Here is a 25,672-nt window from a genome sequence, read left to right on the forward strand (position 1 = left end):
TGTTTGCAAATTTTCTGCCGCCCAAATGTTCAGAAATCGTGTTTTAATCCATGAGCTTTGGAAAATACAGAAGGTGTAAAAGGATTTGTCTTGCAGAACGCATTGCTGTCGCGTTTTCCCGAGCCATTACGTTACTTTTATTTGGGTGCAAGTTTAAGTAATGCCATGCAGCAAGGAACTGTGCTGCAAATGGATCTGGTCTCCTCTTTCACTGTCTTGTGTTTATCCTCTTGTGCTTGAGAAAGGGAATAAAACTGGCTTCATTAGCTTGCTAATTAAACACAATGAAGTGCATGGCCCAAGGTTAATGGCAATGGCCTTTAAAAACACAAAACTCTTGAACAGGTGTTTGGGATATATATATTTTTTTTTTAATCTGTCATCAAATCGAGATAATTATACCACCGAGATAACCATAGTCACAGTTCCGTGGAGAAGAAAACGCTGTGTTAGAGAGCCGAGGGTGCAGTGTATTCTTTTTTCGTGGCATTATTTATAAACACCTCGCCAGGTCCTGCGCAGCCTGTGGTTTAACTCCCCCCTTCTTCCCCTCCCTAACCCCCCCCCCCTCCGTTTCAGAGCATCTTCTGCACCTCCCCTGCGGTGTAGGGTTGGGTGGATCAGGCGGGGGTTACACGCTCAGCATCCCTGGAGGGGAGTCGGAGGCTGACCCGAGCCTGGGCAGTTACCTCAAGTATTTACCCGCTGAAATTTCTGCCATTTCTTGTGGCTTTGAGCAGCCTGTCCAGGCTGTAAGGCTCCCGCTCGCTTGATGAGATGGTACGAAACGGCCAATTAAAGCGGAGGTCTCTTAACTCCCCGCGCTCGAGCTGTCACCAGCCTCCTGTCCACTCTGGTCTCCATCAGCTAAAACACGCTTGTCAGGTTTTTTCTTTTTTTTTTTTTTTTTTTTGTGCTTTACGTGACGCAACAGTTGTAGACCTCCCCTGCTGCCGCTGAATAGACGGTAGAGAAGAAAGAAACAGGCCGGCCTCACTTTTTTCCCTTCCCTTTTTTATTTTGGGTTGGTTTTGTTCTCTTCTCTTCTCTCCCTCCCACCATCTAACCCCCCTTCCCCACCACGCGTGCACTCCTTGCTTTGCAGATCAACCTGGAGGGTTCTCCTGGCTTCCCAGCTCTGGGAAGCCAGTTCAGATGGAAGAGGAGCAATTTTTGGAGCCATTAGGACCAGCCCAGGAATCCCAGTGCTGTGATTTCCATCGTGTTTGGACACGGGGTGGGTTCCTCTGCAGGTGTAAAAAGAACTAAGGAATGTTTATCTTCATTTCTCAGGAGAGAAGGAGGTGAATGGAAGAAGAGATGGTTGGAGGCTGGGGACCTAGCAGAGGTGTACTTGTGTGCTCTCTCCACATGGTGCCCGTTCCTAGAAAGCCAGGGCACCTTTCCAATAAAATAAAGAGAAGTCAAAGTTACTCCACTCTTGGGCCTTGTAGTGGAAGGTGTTTTGGCTGTCATGTTTCAGGGCCTACTTTTAGAAGCATTTCTGAATAGTTAATAGTAGTTGACCAGATGGAGCTGCACTAGAATAGTCAGAATTAAGTGGGGTTTCAGTAGCTCTGCATCTTTTAAGCCCCATAAAATATAACACCTTTCCACCAAACACGCCCAGGATGGTTATTTGGAGCTTAACCTAGTAGCTCTAGTCTAAAAGTTGTGGAAGTGACTGGTAACTCCCCGGCTTCTGCCTGTGTATGGCCAAGGCAAGGTCGTATAGAATCATAGAATCATAGAATTGTTGAGGTTGGAAGGGACCTTTAAGATCATCGAGTCCAACCTTTGACTTTGCTGGCCTCCCCTTCTCCAGGGAGTACCACAGCCAGCAACGGGGACATGGCTTTTCCTGGTGGCCCGTCCCTCACCTGGAAATCCCTGTATCCAATCCCGTCAGCCGACCCTGGAGAAACATTGCTGTAACTTGGGGTGGGTGGAGGCAGGGGAGAGAACCTCGGGTTGAAGAACCCAACTGAAAGCCTTGGTGGGGTCTTACCCTCACGGGCAGCTTCGACGACTGAAGATGCTGAGACTTAGGTGCTGAGAAGGTCTTGCGAAGGCAACTCGTAGGAAGTCAGGGTTGGTCGGTACCCACTTCAGAGTTGGCTTTCTCTTGCTGTTGGGCTGAAGGAGCGGGGTCAGGAGGGCGGTAAGGTTTTCCAGGTTCCTTGGTGGGCTGCGGGCAGCGTGGAGCCGTGCCCTGGCACTATGGCAGTACCCGGCTCCCGCGCTCTCCCCGGAACAAAACATTGTGGGGAGTTGGGAAATGGGAACCGCCGAGCGTAATCTCTGCTTTAAAGAGGTGTTGTCTTTCCCTTTTATCCTTCCTTGGCCTTTGATTTTAAAACTAGCAGGGGGGTGTGATTTTCTTGCCTGGCCAATAGCGCTGCCTGGATCTGAATTATTCAGTGTAGCACTTGGCATTCTGCGCCCTGTTCCCACTTAAGCTCTTTTTCGCCTGTTCCTTCATGTGGAGATTTTCACATCAGTGAAATTGGATGTGTTTAAGAGAGGTGTTTGTGGTCGCAGCATTCACCAGCATAAGCTCCCCTCTCCCCTGCCTTTCCCCTCCATTAACCATTGCGGATCAACTAATGTCTAATCTCTTCTCTTCGTTATTGCTTCATTCTGAAATAATTTTGTATCTCTTTAGTCACTTGTTCCTTTAAGGTATGTTAAAAAAAAAAATAAAATACATCGTTCCACCCCCCCTTAAATCTTCCTTGTAAGTCAAAGGGGCAGAGAAGTAAATTAAAGATGAAACACTGCCTGCGTTCTGCAAACCCAGCACATTTCGTGCTTAAATTTGAATATAACCATTGGTCTTTTCCACCAATTTTGTGTTCTTTTCTCTCTGTCATCTTCCTCCTTTACTACCGTATAGCTTCAATTCAACCCAAAAGTTAAGAGCAGCAATTGTCAGTGTACACTGTACAATAATAATATGCTTCCCTCCAGCACACAAGTGCCTCTTATTTTGCCAGTATTCGAGTCTTGTCGCTCTGATTATGTTATTGCATGTGGCATCGGTCCATCGTGCTACTTAAGAAAAAAAAAATATGTTACTGATGTCTAGGTGCCTTGGAAAAACCACAGCTCCTCTTTGCAAAGGGCTGTTTGTGTAGAGAGAAGGTCCCTGCCCCAAAAACACCGAGCAGAGCGGGCCAAGCACGGGAGGACGTTACTGCCTGCAAGTGCTCCCTGCTGCATCGTGAAGTGCCTCACCTAAGGTCACACCAAATATTTGGTACTTATACTGAAAAAAAAAAATAAAATAAGGAAGCTGCACGAGGAAGTCTTTCTGTATCGGGTAAAATCAGGCTTTAACCTGGCAGTGTGCTCTATCCGCCTCCTGTGATTTTTGTTTTTATTTTTTTTTTCCTTTTCTTTTCTTTGGGTGGCTTTGGTGGAGGCGGTTGGTGTGTTTTTTGCTGGTAGAGAAGATCCTTCCCTTTTGGGTTGGGTTGCCCGCAAGCAAGGGGACCGGCTCATGCATACGGGTTTGTCAATTTAAATATAAAAGAAACACAGCAGAAGGAGGGAGCCTGTTTGTGCTGGGCTGGAGGAAGATGCCAATTACCCGTTTCTCATTAGTAATTCTGCAATTTCCAGCTCGGTGTGGCATTTCGTGGCAGGTTGGCTTTCAGATCTTCCGGGAGCTCTGGGGGCAGGAGGATGCTTGGAGGATGCGGGGCTGCAGGAGGCAGCCCGTTTTTGGGGGGAAGCACCATTTTTTGGCTCACTGCTGGGTTTGGGGAGCAGGGGTGTGTTAAGGAGCTGACATGAGCCGGTTAAAATGTTTGCACAGGAGCTGTTAGAAGTAAAACTTGTATCCATGGCTGTTTGCATCCTGTTCCTATAATGCATAATTTATGGGACGTGACAAAAGTTTATGAGGTATCCCTTTCTACTCTGCTCTGGTGAGACCCCACCTGGAGTACTGTGTCCAGCTTTGAAGTCCTCACCACAAGAAGGACAGGGACCTGTTGGAATGGGTCCAGTGGAGGGCCATGAAGATGATCAGAGGGCTGGAGCACCTCTGCTATGAGGACAGGCTGAGAGAGTTGGGGTTGTTCAGCCTGGAGAAGAGAAGGCTCCAGGGAGACGTTATAGCGGCCTTCCAGTGTCTGAAGGGGGCCTGCAGGAAAGCTGGAGAGGGACTTTTTACAAGGCCGTGTAGTAATAGGATGAGTAATAGGATGGCTTCAGACTGGAAGAGAGTAGATTTAGATTGGATATCAGGAAGAAATTTTTCACTGTGAGGGTGGTGAGACACTGGCCCAGGTTGCCCAGAGAAGCTGTGGATGCCCCATCCCTGGAGGTGTTCAAGGCCAGGCTGGATGGGGCTTTGAGCAACCTGGTCTGGTGGGAGGTGTCCCTGCCCAGGGCAGGGGGTTGTAAATGGATGATCTTTGAAGTCCCTTCCAACCCAAACCATTCTATGATTCCCGCTTCTTTTATGGTGGGAATGACTTCTCTCAGATCTTGGAAGTCAGTGGCAGGGCAAGAGTGTTGCTCCCCAGCCTCTTGGGTCCGTGGCTGGTGCTCTAAGCACTCTATCATCCTTTGTTGTCCACTTGGAATTAAATTTGTTGAGAAAAATGAAACGTTCTGTTAATTTTATGAAACCGGAGGTATCATTTTATTTTCTTTCTCTTGTCTCAGTCTCACACTAATAGATCCGTATATGAGTTCCTCCTCTTTTTTAAAAAGAATAAAGCACGTTCATGAAAAGATGCAGCGCTTTACAGTCTGAGCTACATTAGTTTTCCATCTAAGTGGATACTTGTGCAAATTAAGACATGGATTTTGAACTCAACTCTTTATGTCTAACGTCTACCCTTGTGTGACGATGGAAGAAGAAAAAGGGGCTCACGGGAGCAGAGGCAGTGTGTTAATCCTCCTCCTGGAAAGCTGGAAATTGAATGTATTGCTGTTGCTTTTATAGAGAAACAAACAAAAACCAGAAGAGATGAGCATTTCTCTGGCAGTTTCCAGACCAATATGAAATCCCGGGCCTGTGCTGAGTGATCCCCAAACCACGGCGGCAAAGGTGGTCATTTTAAAAAGCCCACGGTAGCTGACACTGCCCTGTAGGGTCTTGGGTGCCGTGACAGTCCCTGCCTTTTCTTCTTTAAAGCTTTTCTCATCACAGAACTTGTTTCCTAACTCGTAGCAGAAGTTTAAATTTTTCCATGCGGTTCCTGTAGCGCTAATGTAATGCTGCTTCCTAATTTATTGCTCCAAGGTGTGAGATTATAAGCCTTTGAGTGGATGAGAGGGATAAAGTTAGCTCCATTTGTGCCTGATCTATCAAATGGTCTATCTGGGCGGCTAACCCTTCTTTCCTCCAACATTATCTATTTAAAACGCCTTGTGTAATGTGTGCAACTCTTAAAATTTGGCTTTTAGGAATATTTTGCTTATACATAATTTACTTGCGCAGGCAGTTTTGAATTCCTGGGCAGGGAGGAAGGCAGCCGTGGATCTGAAGTTGAAGAAATGTTCAATCAAGCTCTGTCTCTTTTTTTTTTTTTTTGTGACTTTTTAAAAGCATTTCATAAAACGTGTGAGTATTTTAGGCCTTTTAAGCCTTTTTAGTGCTATTCTCGTGTTTTGCAGTCTCTGGCTGGCTTCTGTGGACTACTGGTGGCTGTTGGTGCAGTTCGGCTGAGCTGTCTGCAAACTGCCCTCTCCAGTGGCTCTGTTTGCCATCGATACTTAATTTTTTTGGAAAACGAGGTCATTTCAGCTTTATACAGTTGAGGTCCAGGCTTTTCTCTGAGGCAGCAAGCTGAGCTTTACACCGTTAAAGTTGTAAGGAGAGTATGGTACCCGTCTTGGAAGAGCCTGGGAGCTTTGTAGGCGCTCGAGTGCGAGGAGGCCTTTGCTTTGGTTGAGGCGGGCGTGCTGCCGCCTGGATTTGCAGAAGTCCCTGGACTCAGCAGAAGGAAACTACAGTTGACTTGAGATGTGGCAGCTCAGCAAAGAGTGGATTTTTGGTTATTTCGGTGGTAGCCTTGTCCTGGCGGGTTCACTCTTGGGATAACCGAGACGTGGCAACGCAACCTGCGGGCGCGCGCCTCGCTTGTTTTTCCAAGTCTTTATTATTCTTTCCCCAGTATGACAACAGAAACACAGCGGGCTTTTGTATTGCTGCTTTACTTCCTGAGAGTAATTAATGGGTTGAGAATGCTAATTCCCTTCTATATGTGCAGGCTGAAAAATTCAGTTGTCCTTGGGCTTTCGTGGTGGGAGTATCCAGTTACGGCTCGGCAGCTATTGGGTGGCTCTGGGGTGCGCGCAGTTTGAACTGGGAATCCTTTCCTTTCGCATGCACCCACAACTTAATCAGCCGCTTTTATTTTTATAGGAAAGTCTCTGCTAAAGAACACTCATACCGCCGGGGCAAGGCGTTTTCTCAAACACCTATTCCAGTTGAGCTGGATGATGCTCGTCTGCTTGGCTCCTAAAAAGCAGGTTTGGGGTGGTGGTGTTGGGCACCTGGAGCAGTTCCCTGCCCTGAAATTCCCCTTTAAGTAAGGTGCCTGGGCTGCACGTGAAATAAAGCTTAGCACAGCCCGAAGGAGAAGAGGAGGACGCTGTCGGCTCTGCGGGGATGCCGGCAGGGCGTGGGGTGGTGGTGGCCATGCCCGGCGCCGGGGATGGTGCCGCAGCCCCGGCATCTCCACCTGAAATGCTGCGGGTGGGGATGCTCCCTTGGCTTCCTTTGAAATATTCCAATGACACATACTTTTTTTTTTTATTGTTTATTTTTAAAAAAAAAAACACAAACACGTAATGGAGATGAACGTTTGTGTTTGCTCACTGTTTTGGTTTTTTGTTTTTTTTTTTTTTTTTTTACTGCCTGGCTTAGTCCCGTCCTCAGGCTCCCGGAGCATCTTTTTGAAGTGAACGCGTGAAGCAGGGGCCTGCAGAAAGGGCAAGCTCGCCACGCTGAGTTACCGCAAGAAATTACCGTGTAGATTTTAATCACTTTTTTAGCATCTTGGAAGCAACGCGGTGGCCCTTCCTTCTCGATATCCAGGCTTCTTTGCGCAGGCGGTAAAGAAAAGCGGAGCCTGATGGAGCGTTTCTGATGGGCACGCTTGCTGTTGCTGGGCAGTTCCCCTCCTGGCTGGTGGCAGGAAGCTCATCCAGCCTGAATTTTGAAGGTGATGGATGCAAAAAAACCACAACAAAACAAAACAACAAAAAAAAACAAACAAAAAAAACCCCACCCCAAATGCACTGAACGTAGCGTCCCTGCGGCTGTCGCCTGGCTGAAGCCCTGGCACCGTGCCTGCGCGCGGCGGCGGGGAGTTTGGCCCGATGCGTCCGTTCCTAAGGGGGTATTTTAACATTTATATTGTACCTGAGATAACTGGGGAAGTCTTTTACAGATAATTTTTATGGCTATAGATAATTTTCCGCAGATAGCTTCTGCTATCGTCTAATGGGACGGAGTTAGTGCTGCTAAAAGCAAACATGAGAAACCTTTTTTTTTTTTTTTTTATTGGTAATAGAATTTCCTTTCCTGTGCGGTCCTGTACAGATTGGCTATTTATTATGTAAACAACAGCTAAAAGAAGCCCTTCCAAGGTAACTGTAAGCCCCAAAGGTAAATGAGATGGCTCCTACCCTCTTAGATAAGTGAGATGCGAGTGTATCTGCCGGGGTAACTGTGTCTATAGGCTCCTTCCCAATGAATTGCCGATGAAAGGAGAAACCCTGAGCGAGGGACGCGCCGTTCTTGCAGCCTGCGCTGCAGAATCCCCCCCGCTCCTGTCCCCGAAGCTTTTTTTTTTTTTTTTTTTTTTTTTGTGCCTGGAAATGGATTTCGAAACAGCTAACGTGCAAAACTTTTTTTTTTTTTTGAAGTGCGGTACGACGAGATAAAGTCGGCTAAAAATAGGTCTGAATATGAAAGCCGGGCGAAAACTCGGAGCAGGGGGAGCCGAGGGTTGTTTTACAGGCATTGTTGATAGAGTTTCAGGGTCCCGAGAAGGGAAGATGAATGTCTTTCTGTTACAGTAACAGCTGCTCTCTGTCCATCGGGATCTAGTGTTTGCCCATCCAACTCATAATAATTAAACAAAAGAGTTATTTCATAGCAGCCTCGGCGGAGGATTTGTGTTGGAATTTTATCTTTCTCCATTTAGGCTTTTCTGCGTCTGTATTAAAGAAAAACACAAAGTTAACCTCTCACCTGGACTGGGTCTGACCTCTTGTCAGATCCAGCTAATGACGACTGGGAGGAAGCTAGCCGTTAACTGGGCGTTCAGAGATATATTAAAAAAACCCCCACAAATCTCCAACTTTCACTAATGCACTTGTCCTTAAAGAGCTCTTCAGGATTTTGGTGTCCTGAAGCTCTGGGCGGTCGGTGACTCTGAGCGGGCTTGGTAGCTCCCTTGTATGGCCGCGTAATGCAACAGGCAGATTTCTTTTCTTTTTTCCCCCTTGTTTTTTAGGGATTTTTTTTTCCTCCCCCATTTTGAGAGCTAACGGCTAGTGTGAACAAGCAAATAGCCCCAAAGAAGTCCCAGATGCAAAACGTAGCAGCGTTTCGGGAATGGATCTACATCATGGGGCTTCATTCTGATGAAGTCTCTCAACAGGCTGAGAGAGTTGGGGTTGTTCAGCCTGGAGAAGAGAAGGCTCCGGGGAGACCTTATAGTGGCCTTCCAGTACCTGAAGGGGGCTACAGGAAAGCTGGGGAGGGGCTCTATCAGGGAGTGTTATGGTAGGACATGGGGTAACGGTTTCAAACTGAAGGAGGGGAGGTTTAGATTGGATATCAGGAAGAAATTCTTTACCGTGAGGGTGGTGAGACACTGGCACATGTTGCCCAGGGAGGTTGTGGATGCCTCGTCCCTGGAGGTGTTCAAGGCCAGGCTGGATGGGGCTTTGCGCAGCCTGGTCTAGTGGGAGGTGTCCCTGCCCAGGGCAGAGGGGTTGGAACAAGATCATCTTTAAGGTCCCTTCCAACCCGAACCATTCTGTGATTCTGACTTAACTCTGCAAACGCCCCTGGCGTGGGTCACTCTTGGAGGAGCCACAGAGGTGTGGAGCAAGGCAAAGCTTAGTTACTCGATACCTGGTGGATGACAGGATGACCATGAGCCAGCAATGTGCCCTCGTGGCCAAGAAGGCCAATGGCATCCTGGGGTGCATCAAGAAGAGTGTGGCCAGCAGGTTGAGGAAGGTCATCCTCCCCCTCTACTCTGTCTTGGTGAGGCCGCACCTGGAGTACTGTGTCCAGTTGTGGGCTCCCCAGTTCAAGAGGGACAGGGAACTGCTGGAGAGGGTGCAGCAAAGGGCTACCGAGATGATGAGGGGACTGGAACACCTCTCTTATGAAGAAAGGCTGAGGGATTTGGGTCTTTTTAGTCTGGAAAAAAGACAGCTGAGGGGGGACCTTATCAACACTTACAAATACTGAAAGGGTGGGTGTCAGGAGGATGGGGCCAGGCTCTTTTCAGTGGTGCTCGGGGACAGGACAAGAGGTAACAGGCACAAACGTGAGCATAGGAAGTTCCACCTGAACATGAGGAGGAACTTCTTTCCTTTGAGGGTGGCAGAGCCCTGGCACAGGCTGCCCAGAGAGGTGGTGGAGTCTCCGTCTCTGGAGACATTCCAAACCCGCCTGGACGTGTTCCTGTGCCACCTGCTCTGGGTGACCCTGCTCTGGCAGGGGCTTGGACTAGATGATCTCCAGAGGTCCCTTCCAACCCTATGATTCTATGATTCTCCTGTGTTCAGCCACAGCTTTTACAGGAATTTGAGGTTACATCTGTACTCCAGAATAAAGCAGTCCCTGACCAAGTGGCGTGGCATGGCACGACTGGTGCCACGTACTTCAATTCTCCTCCCACCCGGGCAGGATGGGCACGTTGGAGCCCTGTCCTTGTCCTGTCCCATCACTTGGGCATGGGCTGGGAGAGGCACCAGCCAGAGCTGTGTCACTTGTTCCTCCTCTTTGCCAATCTCTCCTGTCATTTTCTGTCATCTGCCTCTGTCCCTGCAGAGGGTTTCCAGAAGATCGCACCTAGAAAAAAGCTGGTTTGTAACTTTTTTTCGTCCCCGTAGCACAGCTTTTCTTAAAATACGCTGAAGCTACTGTTCCTTGAAGATCATGGACTTGAATTTATCCGGTGCTGAAGCACCACGAGAAGACACCTGAAGCCCAGGGCTCCCATCACAGGTCTTAAAGGGATATATGCCTCCGTGTAGCTGCCTTTTGAACCCCGGCTGTTAATTTAATACCGTTTACCCATCTCTGAAGGAGAATAGGCCCAGTTGGATGGTAAGGTTAAAACCTGAGCTGCGCTATGTTTATATTAATAATTTCCACTGGTGAAATATGGATCTGAGACTTTCCTCATTCGTTTAAACCTCATAGTTAATAGGCAATAGTGGAAATGTACCATGTGCATGATTATTGCAGTGACCCGATTTCACATGCATTTCTGATCTAACTTCTGTTTAAAAAAAGAAAAAAAGAATTATATATAAAATTGATTTTGGGAGCCCTGGGAAAGAGAAGGAAACCATTTATTTCAACCCCCAAATTCCTTTGAGCTGTAGAAACATTGTCAAAGTAATTGTAGCCTTTTCAGTTTTTTTTTTCTGCGTAGATTTCTTTCTGTGTAGTCTCGGAAAAACTGTGCTCTGTTGATGGATGTCACTGTTTTTTCACTTGTGACAAATATCTCCCAAGGTATTGTTTGAGTGATGTAAAATTGGTTCACGTGTAAAATCCTGGCTTTTCATGAATACTTTATCGTGGATATGCGTATGCCAGGTTCTTCTGGATTAAGGTGTTATACCTTTAGTGGTTTGCTGCGGGATATCATCTTAATCATTTTTGCTGTAATTTAATCATCTTAATTAAAACTGCATTGAATTGAGGAAAGTAATTCGGGTCTGGAGAGCCGTGGGTTTTGTATTTGTAATTTTTTTTTTTTTTCTTTTTGGTCTTGTTAGAAGATGGTAATGGTCTTGGCAAGATTCTGCTAAAAAATTAGCGCAGTGTACAAAAACTCATGTTGCCAAGTTAGTACAGTGTTTCTCCAGCTAATTGTGGCCTTGAAGGGTATAATATAAAAGGTCATCTTTGTTAGTGAACCGCAGGCTTCTCCTGCGAGACAGAAATCCTTGTCCTTATCAAGGATGAAATCTTGGCTCCTTGGTTACACAATTGAGCTTTGCTATAATTTGGACATCATTAGGTTCTTTATTAAAGCAGCGGAACACTCTAATCAATCTTGGTGCTTTGCTTTCTGAAACGTACTTCTGTATGCGAATTTCTGTTACGGCTTCCCTTTCTTTTCCTGCTCCACGAACCCCATGAAGGGGAAGGGTCTGAAGATGAGGTGGGATGAAAAGTTGCTGGTTTCTCCTGTTCGGGGTGTTCTTTGCCCAGAAGGTTCCCATTTGCGACGGTGGTTTTGAGAGCTGAGATGTTCGACCTCATCTTGTGTTGAGAAGAACCAGGAGGAGACCATTCTGGGAAGAGCAGCCACTCCTTTTGGTTTGTGCTGTTAAACTTAAAATAAAATGCACAAAACTTTATGAAACCAAAATTTAATTTAAAAAGTGGCGTTACTTTCCTCTTTCTTTAAACCCGAACAAAAGGGTTTAATTTTTTGGGGTGGGGGAACAAACCCAAAGCAGAACTCTGTTTCTGTGGCGCAGGGTCATAGGGCAGAATTGTAGGGTGGAATAAAGGGGGGGTTTGTGCTTTTGCCCCTTTTTGTGTTCTGGGTTTTGTTTTCATTAGGCTGTTGGTGCTCCCAGGACTGTATTTTTGTGGCTCTGACTTGTGCGTTGTAAAACATAACCGGCGCTTACCATCTCTTTGTTTGACTGCTGCTTCTTTAACCGGCAGATATTTTGGATGGATAGATAGATAAAAGGATCTTTCCCACTTGCTTGACAGTTAAATGAGATTTTGCACAGCTGTAAAAGTTAGACTTGTGCTTTGGCAGAGCTTCATTCGCAAGGTTTTGGAGACTCTAAAGCTTGGTGCCTTCCATCACCTATATTTGGTTGCAGGATGTGCTGGAAGTGCCCGTGTCCTTGGGACACTCACCAGCCTTAGAAACACTTGCAGAGGCAGGAACAGCAGCGTGGGCTCATCTCTCTAAAGGACTGTCTTCTGCAATGTATGTGCCAACTTCACTTTCATTCATCTTGAAGATGATAGTCCGAGAGTACCACTCCAGCGGGACTTGGAAGCGCTGTTATTCGCACGCACAGATGAGGACCGGAGCAGAGACACGTGCTCTATGGGAGAGATGCTCAGATCCTTGGTGGTGGTTGGGCAAATTGAAGTCAGTGGTCCCTGATCCCCAAAGACAGGGGGGACCTCTAGGTTCCCATCTCATGTCAGTCCAGGGAAAGCACTGGGACGCAGATACCTACAGTTACTATTTTAATAATTTACCATAGAGATGGCTTCACCTCAAGCATGGATGCTGTGACAAAGGCCTAGATTTGCAGTCGGTTGGTGTATGTGCTGTGCCTTTTCTCCGAGTAACATGTTATGGCCTTAAAAAATAATTAAAAACTGGAAAAGAGACTGTTGAGCTTGTGGATGAAGAAAGCCCTGTCCAGAGGCTTTTGGCATCCGTCAGCTTCTTTTCAGGAATCCTGTTTTTCCTTGAACCCGCTTACCGAGGGCTCCCGACCTCGTGCCAGTACCACCAGTAGTGCCTCCTTGCCGCGTGGATGCGTGCCAAAGTGCTCGGTGGCGTTTGAAATGGGTTGTGCACCACCTCGTTTACAACCCCCCGGCTGGTACTTGCCCGGTTTCTGTCTAACAGATGCATGGTCTCTTCAGGAGCTCTTCCCGGGTTTCGCTGGTTCGTGCAAAAATTTGCTCTTTGAGCAATTGCGAGAACCGAACATTTCTGCTCTGAAGGGGTGAGCTTTCTTGGGCTGCAGGTTTTTAATGAAAGCTTTAGGTTATGAATGTGTCATCATCTCTTTACTGTTCCTTACCGCGTGGCGTCCCGTTGGTCTAAGCTAGTTTAACTGTCTCCAGCCTAAATTGAGTGCTGCCTTCAGTATTTATAAACTCTACAACTGTTAAAACAAACCAAGCCTCCAGTTGCAGGAATGGCAACGGGGTTGAAGACAAGGAGTTGTCTCTGAGGAATATAGTCTATTATAAGTTGGGTATAAATCAACCTCTGACTGGTGGGCGTTGGGAGGAAAATTTCCTTGGGGACTTGTAATCCAGAACCAGCCTCCTATAAATCTGCTTGGATCTTCTCCTGAAGCGCGTGGCGGTACTGGAGAGCTGATTATGGATGTAGAGCGTGGACCTGGGGGTGTGAAATACTACTGCTCCTTCCCTTCCATCACCACGCTGGACAGATGGGTCTGAGGAGCAGATTATTTTCGGTATGTTAGAGGCGATGAGTTCATTGTCCTATTCTCTCCCTCCCTCCCAGTAAAACCTGCAGACTTGGCTTGAGATGCTGGGAACTGAAAGCAAACAACAACAACAAGGAGTAAAACTGGGTTGGTTTTATTTGCTTTCTGGGGTTTCAGGTGCAAGAACGCACATTGGTTGCATTTTTTTGCTTTTTCTATTTCTTTTCCTGTTCCTTGAGGGCTGGAAAAGATTTTTTTTTTTTTTTTTTTCTTTAATAGGTGGTGATATTTTACATTTTCTAAATGTCCCTGAGGGATGAATGTGTAGCAGACAAAAATCCGGCTCTTCACTGGTTGTAGCAAGAAATCTTGGGAAGGAAGAACAGGGCAGGAACCGATGCCACTGTACCTGCAGGGACAGCCAGCTGGACATGATGGTGTGTGAAGTTTGTCATTGCACACTTTCTTCAGCCAAAGGGGTTTTTTTTGGGTCTTTTTGTGATGTCTCCCAGTTGCTAGCAGCTCTCTTAGTGCTGCAGGTTAAGGTACTGCTCGAAGGATGGGGTTATGTGAGCAGCTCTGGTCCTTTGGGGGCTTTCCATGAAGAGCAGAATAGGGTTGATGTCCCTGGAGGTCTTTGTAGTTGGTGAAATTTTCCCCAGAAAGGTAAAACCGTTCTTACAGGAGCTCTAAAATGTCGCCCTACTCTGTGCTAGAAGAACACCAGCCTTTAGGGCAGCTTTATTCTCTTCAGTTGCCTGGTGGTTTCATCGCCTCCAGGTCCAGGAGGCTGCAGGATGAGGCACCTCCTGCAAGACGTAGGACTTGTCCATACACCGTGTTGGTCACCTCCTCTTCATCCCTGCCTCCATCCCAGCTGGCGCGCTGCTCAGATGTGGTGTTTACAGGAGGTTTCCCCTAATGGGGAACAAGGCCAGAAGCAAGCGATGTATGGGCTTGGTTTGTGGTTTTTTATTAACCTTTTTCTTTTATGTAACTTCCCTACATCTCTTCTTGCTGTTTTTTTTTTTTTTTTGGTTGTGCTCTCTCCACCTTTCTCTCTCTTTAGAAGAAATTGTCTGTTCCGACTTCAGTAAATGTTTTCTCACTTGTCAGAACAAAAGCAGCTGAGCCCGGTGGGTTTGCGTGTGTGTGTGTGTGTGTGCAGGGAATGTGTCAGGGGTTTTTTGTTGTTTTTTTTTTTACGGCCACTGCTGCCGAGCTTGTCAGCAGTGGCAGGGCCAGGAAAGCCAGGCTCCTTTATAGATGACATGTCTTTACAGATTCTTATCTCCAGTTTGGAGGGAAGGGTAGCCTGAAGTCAGTCTTGACACTTCAGTAGAGGAGAAGGCTTTAACCACCACTCAGGCAGTGGCTTTGCCAACTGACCCGTCCATCCTCCTGCCTGCTGGGAGAGGAGAAGGGTGATGGGTGCTGTGGACGTGGACCCTCTCGCAGCATCTCCATCACCGGAGAGGTCCTCCTGCGGTGATGGTCGTATCGATCCTTCTGTGTTTGTAATGAACTCTGTTCCTTTCCCCTCCCCTCGTGCTTGTTGCTCCCCACGGCTGGAGGAGCCTAACTGGAAATGGAGAAACCAGTCCCTGCCTTTCCCCCTCCAGGGGAAGGTCCTCTCCAACTTGCTCTCTGGAGTCCTAGTGACAAATGTTTTGTCATCAGTCAGGAGCCCTTAAAACTGTGCCTGATAAAGGCTTTTTTATTTATCTTTCTCCCAAGTGGCTGTTTGGGGGTGGATGCTTGTCATTCCTTATGCATATTTCTTCTCTGCTCCTTATGTTCAAAGGGCCCTGGGAGGGGCCCTTTCAGAGAAGGGCAACAAAGCTGGTGAAGGGTCCGGAACACAAGTCTTATGAGGAACGGCTGAAGGAACTGGGGTTGGTCAGCCTGGAGAAAAGGGGGCTGAGAGGAGACCTTATCGCTCTCTACAACTACCTGAAAGGAGGTTCTAGAGAGGTGGAGGTCAGTCTCTTCTCCCAAGTAACAGGCGATAGGACAAGAGGAAACGGCCTCAAGTTGCACCAGAGGAGGTTTAGATTGGATATTAGGAGAAATTTCTTCACTAAAAGGGTTGTCAAGCATCGGAACAGACTGTGCAGGGAAGGCACCATCCCTGGGGGTATTTAAAAGATATTGTGCTTAGGGACGTGGTGTAGTGGTGGGCTTGACAGTGATAGGTCAGCAGTTGGACTTGATGATCACAGAATCACAGAATGGTTCAGGTTGGAAGGGACCTTAAAGATCATTTAGTTCCAACCCCTCTGCCCTGGGCAGGGACACCTCCCACTAGACCAGGCTGCTCAAAGCCCCATCCAGCCTGGCCTTGAACACCTCCAGGGATGGGGCAGCCACAGCTTCTCTGGGCAACCTATTTCAGTGTCTCACCACCCTCACAGTAAAGAATTTCTTCCTGATATCCAATCTAAATCTCCCCTCTTCCAGTTTGAGGCCATTACCCTGTGTCCTACCGTAACACTCCCTGATAAAGAGTCCCTCCCCATCCTTCCTGTAGGCCCCCTGATTTTAAAGGTCTCTTCCAGCCAAAATGATTGTATGATTCTATGGAGAAGAGTAAAATCAAACCCTCTGGGCTGGAGCACCCCCCACCCCAAGGTGAGCTCCTGTTCCCAGCATGACCGCGCTTGTCCCAGTTTTTTGCGCAGCCTGGCCGGTGCCCGTTGTGATCCGATGCCTTTTGGCTGCAATTTAAAGATGTTACAGGGTCCTCTTGCGTGTACGAGCATCGACACTCATCAACACCTCCTCTTCCCCCGTGGCGTCTGGGACGCGGTTACCTGCAGCAGTTCTGTTGGCTGGTGGAGGATGAGCTGTCAGGAGTTGAATCCAAACAGGCAGCCGGTAACTGGACTGAATTAAACCGGGAATGCCCTACTAAACCCCTTCTCCCTCCCCGCACGTCTTTGGAAATGCTATTTATCTGGACTGTAAATTAAATTATTGTTGTTGGTGTCACTTCAAAGAAGCTGCAAGGATGAGTCAATGGGAGCTCCTGAGAGATGTCTCCCAAGAAAGGCTCCTCTGAGTAAAATGTTGAGGCATCTTTTTTCCTCTGTTCTGTTCTAACTTTAGAAAATTAGGGAAATAATAATTCTGTCTTTTTACTTCAACTTTCATGAGACGTTTACAAAGAAAAAAATAATCCCTATAAATGTCTTAAGTCTTGTCTTATCTTGCAAGCTTCATCATAAAAATATTTATTGAGACCTCACTGGCTGAAAGTGTTGTGGTCAGCATCATGAAAATAATGGTTTTGTGTGTTTTTTTTGTTTTGTTTTGTTTTTTTTTAATGGTACTTAAAAAAAAAAAACTAACCCAGAAAACCCTCATAGCCTGGAAACGCTTGTTTCCCTGGCTTTTTGGTGTTTCTTTACCAGATACGAACCTGAAAAGGAGCAATTCCTTTCCTTTGTCCAAGCTGAGCTAGTGGTGGAAAATGAATGTTTAAAATGATGCTACAGTCTAGAAGGTTCTTTAAAACACGTAAGATATAAAAGGTACACTTTTTTTTTCCCTGTAGGTTGGGTTTTTTTGGGGGGTGGTGGTTTGTTTGCGTGTTTTGGGTTTTTTTGTTTGGTTGCTTTTTGGTTTGGGTTGGGTTTTTTTTTTTCGGTTTGCTTAATTCCATTGGTTTTGGAGGTGTGGAGGGCCTGGTTCCTGGGGAGGCTGTTTCCTCTCCTGCCTCTGCATCTCGCTATCACGCGACTTAATGCTTTTGATATCCGCATCTCCTACGCGTCTGTTTGTCCCTTTGCTAACCCTCCGGCTTTCGCCCGTCGGGGCTGGCCGAGTGCCACCGGGGCGTGGGGTGGTGCAGGAGGGTGGCGGGACACGCCGGGTGCCAGCGTACCTGGTGGGGGGCCTGGCTTACACAGGGGTCATTGGGATGCGGATCAGTGATGGTAAAAGTCACGGGGAGGCGTTCTGAGCTTTCTCAGCGCTGATGCCCCCTTTGAATTTCTCATGGAGAAATTAATGTTTGTTGCCGGACGTGTAGGTTGAAAGCGCAAACTGGCGGTGGGGCACTTGTGGGTCCCAGAGCACCACTTGGAAATCCCTGGTGTCAGGAAAATATGGGGTGGGGGGAAAAATAGCTTGGAAGGTATGCAAGAGTCTCAGGCTGGTATCTTTTTATGAGCTAAATTTTTCTTACTATTTCCATCTCCGTAAAGACACGGGGCTCACCCCTGTCGTGAGCTGTGGTGGCATTTAGACAGGGCTGGAAGCTGCGACTGGTGCTGACAGTAACTGAGATCAGATTTTGGGTGCAAGAGATGGACTTGCTGGAAGTGGCTGACGAACTAATTCCCCTCATTTGTCAGTGAAAGTACAAACTTTGGAAACTGTGCCCCCAAGCCAGCCAAGAAAAGACAAAACCCAGTTTCTGTAACGGGGATATCGCTCCAAAACCCAGCAGCGGTTTCTTGTTTCTTGCCTGCCAGAGCATGCTGCAATCTCTCCTCCTCGAGCGGTCGTGGTGGCTGACACAAACCCTATTTTTCAAGTACGAAATCATCTTTTCCGCAAAACGCAAAGGTCGACATGTGTATGTGCAAACCTTCCGTCTGTGAAGGGAATAACGTAACCTCTGTCCTTTCGGGCTTCACCTCAGTTGATCTGTACCACATGTCCTTCAAGGTAAGCTGGGTAAGTGGCTAGCAGTCAAGGCAGGGAAAGAGAAATCCCATTTGAGACTGACCTGATGCCATCTGACATTTTGCTTATTTGAAAAGAGGGAGGTTTGGTATGGAAATGGCGGGGGCTAGTTCTGAGTTGCCGCAGCCCCTTGCGACGTATTCATCTTCAAGGTGAAATAAAGCCTTATAAAACAAGGTTTTTACTCTGTGGTAGAGACTTTTCTTCCACTGACCGCCGAAGTCTCCTTGGATCCTTGATGTGCTCGCGTGCCTCACTTGAGGAATGTTGAGAAGCCGTTGTATACCTAGTTAAACACGTGCATTAATTCTGTAAAGTTAAAGCCTCCTTAATTATCCCCCTACTTAGGTTTTATGGATGACGTGGTGAACATTCGCTACTTGTAAGTGGAGCCAATATATTCTTGCTCTCTCTTTAGCCCTCCTTCTTGGAGAAGCTGAAAGTTTGCAGTGTGCTTTGAAGACGAAGCGGTTACCGCTGCAGCCTGTCGGCTCTCCGGCAGATGCAATCCCTTAGGAAGCATTCAGCTAGAGGTTACAGAAAATAAAGCACCTCTCCGTACTGTAATATTTTTGTTTTAAATGGTGTCTACAGTTTATAAGCTTGGGTAGGAAATGCAGATGTCTGCTCTGCTTGCTTTTTTGGTCTTTGTGAAACGACGTTAGCTTTGAGGCACCTTGATACTTTCTGTTGGGCTCATGCCAGGGTGACGGTTTCTCAAGCCTGCTATCCAGTCTTCCATGACCGTAGGGTTTGGAGCATGCCGTCAGCACACAGTGGATACGAATGGTCCCACCTTGCCATGGGAATCCTTACGTGCCCTGCCCTCATTCCAGTTTGTGGGACTTGGACCTGCAGAATAGGTGCAACCACTGCGGAGGAGCTGAAGGCAGTGAAAGCCTGTTGTTGGGAATAGAAGTTACTGAAAGTTTGTGGTTTTCTCACTTTTGATTGGCATGTGTGATGCCTCCAGGAGGAAAGGCAGCATCTTTTCTGTTCATCTCTTCCCTTCCAACAGCCAGCAGCTGGCTGGCGAGGTGGCTGCTCGCCCGTCCCATCCATGTCCTGCTTGGTGCACCAGCGTGCTGGGCTGGGGCTGCATTTCTCATCGTGCCCTCCACTGGGTGCAGCCAAAGAGTGGGAAGAACCGGAAGAAAGATCTGACGGTCCCCATCCCATGAGAACATAAGGAAGGGAGCGTTGCGGCCGCAAGCGAGCCGGGTGCTCTGCCGTTAACGCCTTCTGCCCACGTCCCTTTCTGCAGTTGCATCTCGTCCAACATTCCTGATTTTCCTTGGCCCAGCACTCGACTCCGTGATACCCCGCTGGGTGCTCTTTAAAACGTACTGTAATCCAGACATTGGCTCCGCGTGGTCTACGGGCCATGGGCCAGGCTGTGGGACGGGAGCTGCTCTCCGAGGCGAGGTCCAGGCCGGCCGCCGCAGGAGCAGGTGGACCACAGCCGTGGCCTTGGGGACATCCACATGGCCATCCCGCCCCAGACAGATGTCGGGATGGGCCAAGGGCTGATGAAGACGTGCAGTTGGTGGGTTGTGGGGTGCAGCAGGAAGGTGAAGACATCTGGGGATCCTCAGCGAAGGCATCCCAGCAGAGCAAGGGTCACTAGCTCCCACACACTTGGAGGGTGCACATGGTGGCTCTCCAGACCCCTGGTTTCCAGGCAGTAGTGTGTATTTCAGAGAGTTATTCAGGATTTTCCTTCTTAGAAGGAATTGCATTGGGTAAAAACCCCCGCGTGGAAAAGCTGCCGTTGTCCTGGTGGGATCACATTTGAGAATGCCCTCTAATTCAAAATCACAGCTGAACCAAGACTCGCATCTATTTTTTTTTTTTTTTGTTTTGTTTGCATTCCTAAAAATCATCCTCTTTAAAAGCAGCAGTGCTGCAAACTTCTCCAGCTGCCGTTACGAAATGAGTGAGTTATTCTAACTAAATTGAGTAGATTGGACTGGAAACACTTCTGGAAATACTGTGCAGGTTGTGGACCAGCTGTTGGCAAAACCAGCCAGGGTTTCATACACACTGGGCCCCAAAAAAGAAATCGTATTTTGCCATAGTGATTTCTTTTTTTTTTTTTTCTTTTTTTTTTCCTTCCCTCTTCATTCTGCTACAAGCACAATCCTGCACTTTTTAATTAAAATTTGAGCTGTCTCAGCACTGGGAGAGGGCTGTAAGTCGGCGGCATGAAAGGGCAGTTGTTTCCTTCATGGTGGCTGGTTTCTCTGCCTCCATCGGGGCGGTTGGTGACCTGAAACAGTAGCACGTGTGAGGGGACAGGGTGGGGGGAGCTTTTTTCCCCTCTGATAGCAGGGTTTTCTCTGCCTTTCCAACCCCCTTCATGAGCTGACTCTTCCTCTGCTGCGCTCAACGGGTGGCCCAGCGGCAGAGGGAGCAAAGGAAGAGTTCGCAATAACTGAGGTACCTCAGCAGAGCATCCGTCGGGGAGCAGGAGGGGTCCGTTGGGGACAGGTAGACCCAAGCTGATCTTAATCCAGGCTGGCGCTCGTGAACGTCTCTTGTTTCCTCTAGTGGGCTCTCCACGTCTCCCTCGGTCGAATGCTCTCGGGCCCGATCCAGGTTTCTTGGAAATTTTCTGCCTTCCCAGGAGTATATCTTAACTCTTCTAATATAGGGCTGTGGTTGTGCACAAAGGCTTGTGAGCCTCCTTCCCTGCCGGAGCAGCTGGGGCAGGCGCAGGGGGTGGGATGGGGACTGAGCACAGGGCAGCCCCGGTGGCTTCTGAGGATGCATAGTCAAAAATTCTCCCAGCAGCATCTCCTCTTTCTCATGGGGAGGAATATTATCATCAAGCGAAATGGAGAGAACCAAATTCTTCAGCCTGCTGCTGCAACTCTTCTTGTTTGTGAAGCATGTGTCCTGTTTGACTCCCTTCTTAAACGTTTCCCCTTTCCAGTTTGGGCCACCTCTTAATCCATCAGGTTTTCAATTGGAGGCACACAGATAGGAATTTTCTTCTTGTTTTCTTGTGGGACTTGCTTGTTGTCCACTGTCAGGTATCCGGCCACGTCAGCTGGAGCCAGCTACTCCATTTTTCTATTCCATACTCTATTTTGCAGGAGCAGCAAAATCCAGACACAGCCTTGCCACCACTGGCGAGAGCGAGCTACCGTTAGTTTCTGAACGAGTTCAGCTTTAATGCCTTGCTGTCAGGGATATTTGAACGTAAGAGGGACCTTTTCCTCAACCTTCCAAAGGTAAAAACCCTAAACGCTTTAAAGCGTTGTGTTCAAGACTCTGCGAGTTTCCCCAACTGGTTGACAAAGAAGTTGGCAGAACTGGTGAGATGCTGCTGGTTGCGTCCCATCTGCTGCTGAGATACTACAGAAGTTTTGACTCCCTTAGAACAATTTGAATTAGTCTTTGAAGATTGAAATGTTCCTGATCTACACTGAATGTAGCATTTAAAAGCAAAAGAGGTGGATGCAAGCCCCTCTGTCACTCTTTCTACAGAAAACCTTGGAAGTGCTACAGGAGGAACCACTTCCTCCCATTCCTTGCAGTCTACCTTGGCCAAAGACTGTCCAGTTTAGATGCATTTTAGCAAGAGCATGATATTGGGAGGGTTGTCAGTTCATTTCTTGTTGCAGAGTAGTGGCTGTACGGTGCAAAGTCCAGCAGCTAACTCTGCAGCACCAAACTAAGGTTTTGAAACGTTGCTTGTGGCCCAACAGCACATGGCTTCAAACAACGGCTTTAAATTAGGTCACGCTCTGATTTTGGGGAAGACAAGGCAATGGGGAGCTGTGACTCTGTGGCTGAGTAGGTATGATGTAAGAGGGAGATAAGCTACCGCATCCTTCCTCCTCTGCTGTACGTTTTACTGGAGATGAGACATAAGTAGCATTCATGGTGACATGGTTAGGTGACCTCCCAGGACCCTGCTTAACAGTGAGTGAGAACCTCCCCGCTTTGCCTTTGTCACGATTTTAGGGTGGTATAATTGTTGTGCAATTGTTACCTTATGGTAAAAAAACCCCATTTTGGGGGGAATTTCACTCTTTAGCTGCTTTGTCTGAACTTGCTCTGTAGCTTGAATGAAAACACCCATTTCATCCCTCTGTGCACAGGGTCAGAGACCCTGCATACCTCGTCTGAAACCCAAAAGCACTCGGCGAACTCCATAGCGAAGCTTTACTAGGTGTACTTGAGATTGCGGTGCGCTGATACGCGGCTTTGGAACGCCACGTGAGCTATTTGGCTGGGACTTTTGGTTATGGGCTCCACGTGCTTTGAAAAGCGCTGTGCTCTAGGCAGGAGAAAGGAGGATCTGAGGGGGCTCAAATTGCCACGAGCGGCCTCGGAAATCTTCCGCCGGACCATGCTGAGCGAGACCCTCGCTCCTGGCATCGGTGGGGAGGGATATCGCCCTTTGGAAGGCTTTCAGTAGCGTGAAATGCCGTCCCACCCAGCCTGCCCACCCCGCAAGGCTGAATTTTTCCCCTGCCCCCTCTCGCCGGTATAATTTTTATATGTGTGAAAATTTTGCCTTGAATTGTTCGTATTTGCCTTATCAGCACAAATGACTTTCCCTTCTCTCTTAGGTGTAAAAAACCCATTTTGAATGGCCGATCTGCTTTCCGAGGAGTTATTTAAGCGCAGTAGGTCATCAATGTATTGCACATATTACGGCCATGCCTTGGCATTTGTTTTGCGTTTGTAATCCAACACCCAGCTGCTTCAGCCTCCAACTCCAGGCAGCTATTTAGTGGCTCAGCTAGTGTTGAGGAATGCATTGTGGTGCTGTTTACTTTGTTACGTGCAAGGCTTATATGGAGTACAGTGAGGTTCAATTAAAAAAAAAAAATAATACCCCAAACAACCAAAAGCTGAAAACCCAGACTAAGAACTCAAAGCTTAAGCCAGATGTTAACCCAAGTCAGGGTAGAGGGACCCAACAGAGAAAATTTCGGTTATGTTCTGCAGTCATTGCAAGCATTCTTGATGATGAGAGCGGAGATTACTTACAGTGCGATAGGGAACTGGACCAAGAAGAAAAAAAAAAAAAGCATCCATCTACTCCTCTGCTGCAGCTGTTCTGTTGCCTCTCCATCGCTGGCTGAGCAAAAAGCGCTTGAAAAACCCCACCCAGAGCAGTAAATGGGGCTTCCTTCTGCGTACGCTCGGATTTTGCTGGTCCTGATCTAGCTTTGTGTTTCAGTTGTAGGGTTTCACCCAGCGTTTCCACATCCCCAAACTCTCTAGTTTTACTGAGCAATGGTTTTAAACTAGAGCAGGGTAGGTTTAGATTAGACATCAGGGAGAAGTTCTTTACAATGAGGGTGGTGGGACACTGGCCCAGGTTGCCCAGAGAGGTGGTGGAGGCCCCATCCCTGGAGACATTCAAGGCCAGGCTTGATGAGGCTCTGAGCAACCTGATCTAGTTGAAGATGTCCCTGCTCACTGCAGGGGGGTTGGACTAGATGACCTTTAAAGGCCCTTCCAACCCAACACATTCAATGATTCTATGATTCTAGGTGCTGTGGGGCGAGTTGCCCCACGCCTTAATTTCTCTCTAGTGTGGTAGTGAAAGTGCGTGAAGTCAAGGCGAATTGAATTCATTACATTTAGCTGGATAATTAGGATGCTGCTAGCTGGTTACGTAAAGCGCGGTAGTAAGCAAAGCTTTTGATCAGCTGATGAGGATTTTGCATGTATTCCTGCTGAGGATCCTTAAGTCTCCCGGGGGGGTGAGGAGCCTCTTAAGAGGATATAAGGTACTGAAATCTTGCTGCTCCGGGAGAAGGGGCAGAGGGCAGAGCTCTTCCCTCTCCTCAGCAGGTGGAGATTGTCATGACGGTGTCTTCTCATGACAGACGAGTATGTTGTCTCCGAAATGAGGAGTGATTAATGGAGGGCTATTCCCGTCCCCGTGCTGCAACAGCTGGCGTTGGAGGAGGGAGCCGAGGATACGGAAAAATTCAGGGAGCTCAGCCCTTGTCCCTGACCATCACTCTAATGGACGAGCTTGGTGAGGTCCGGGTGGGGGTGGTTAACTGGACTCCCAGTTTGGGTTGACCACAGCAGGGAACGTGAACTGGGATGTTGGCAAAAAGAAGGGAAAAATGTGCTTTTCTGAAGTGGAAGTGCGGTCTCTTGGAAGAGCCACTACACTGCAGTGGTCCCTGTGGATGCTCTGGCAAACGGGGAGTGATGCTCGGTCACAGGACTTTACTGGTCCAAAGTGTTAGTACCCGGCTGCGTCACTTCGTGTTTTTGCTGGAAGAAGAGAGCGATAACCTTCTCCTCCCGCTTTATATGCGTGGGCCCGTTGAGCTCTGATTTCTTTAAAAAATAATGTATGGCCTGAGAAGAATAAAGGTGTGATTGGGTCATAAATCTCAAGGCTGTGTGACCTGGGCACGCTGCACAGCAGGTTGTTTTTTTTTTTTTTTTTTTAAATATTGGGCTAGAGAACAGAGCAGCCATTCGAGCCATTTTAGGCTTGGTGTGGTTTTGTGGAGGGGGTTTTACCCATTTGTCACTGGGCTGTCTAAAGATGATAGCATCCTTTTTAGCCTCTCACGGTTCTTGCGTGGAAGAAACATGTGCCATTCCCTGCAATGGTACAAGAATACATCCAGGTGGGCAGCGAGGAGGTCTGGGGTGCTGGATGGCCGCAGCTATCGAGCACAGCAGGTTTCAAATGCATTTGGTTTTGTTTGAGCAAAAAGTCCCTTGGCATATGTAGCCGCATCTGACTTGGCATTTATTTTTTGGGTTCAGAGATCCGCTTTAAAGCTCGTGTTACCACCGACAGGTTTTGGGGGATGCCGTTATATCCAGCAAGCAAACTGTGCTGGGCTCTAGGAAGGGTTTAATGAGCAAAGGTTGGAGCAGTGACCTTTTCCGCATGTATTGTTTGGGATGTGATCCTGCTGTAGAGCCTGCTGTCTGACCGCCCTGCGTTTGCGGCTGGAGTCAGGGCTTTATCAGCCTAACTCAGCATTGCTTATCAAATCCTGGGACAGGAGTTCAGTTTCAGTGCCAAAAGGAGAAACTTTTTTTTTTTTTTTTTTTTTTCCCCCCCTCCCAGAGGAATGAAACTTGAGGGCAAAGATGGAGACTGGTCCTCTCCCGCTCCCCTTCCCAGGGTGTTGAAGTGATGGAGGCTGGGCAGCGCGGTGGGATTCCTCCCTGCGGGTCTCCTGAAAACGGGTCCAGAGGCAGCATCCTTTAGAAACAGATCTCTGCGCCATGGTCCCGTGTTGAAAAGAGAGGGGGGGAAAAAAAGAAATCTAAGCCTATTTGTAACAAAGCAAATAAGAACTAGTATTTTATTGAGAAGGGACTGAGATATCCCTTAATTCCAATAAGCTCTTTGTCCTTTACAGCGGCAGTAAAGAAGGATCTTCCTACCTCAAAGCTGATGCTTCCAGAAGGGTTTTCTCCCTGTACAGCAGCAGTCTTTAGACGCAGAGAGGTGTTGGGTGCTGCAAAACATCTTCAGCTGCGAAATGGTTATTAACCAGCTATTTTTGTAGCAGAGGGCATGTAAAAGTGGCTGTGTGGATTTCATTTGCCTGTTTTCCCTGTCAGCGTA

The 25,672-nt window shown here is 47.8% G+C and overlaps 1 protein-coding gene across 1 annotated transcript in view; it reads left to right on the top strand.

Moving 5' to 3' along the window:
* The window catches only part of ACVR2B (activin A receptor type 2B), a 104,185-nt gene that overhangs the window by 3,841 nt on the left and 74,672 nt on the right, over window positions 1–25,672 (top strand). The window lies entirely within an intron of this gene.

Source organism: Rissa tridactyla, chromosome 2 (assembly GCF_028500815.1).
Source record: "Rissa tridactyla isolate bRisTri1 chromosome 2, bRisTri1.patW.cur.20221130, whole genome shotgun sequence".
Classification (NCBI taxonomy): Eukaryota; Metazoa; Chordata; class Aves; order Charadriiformes; family Laridae; genus Rissa; species Rissa tridactyla.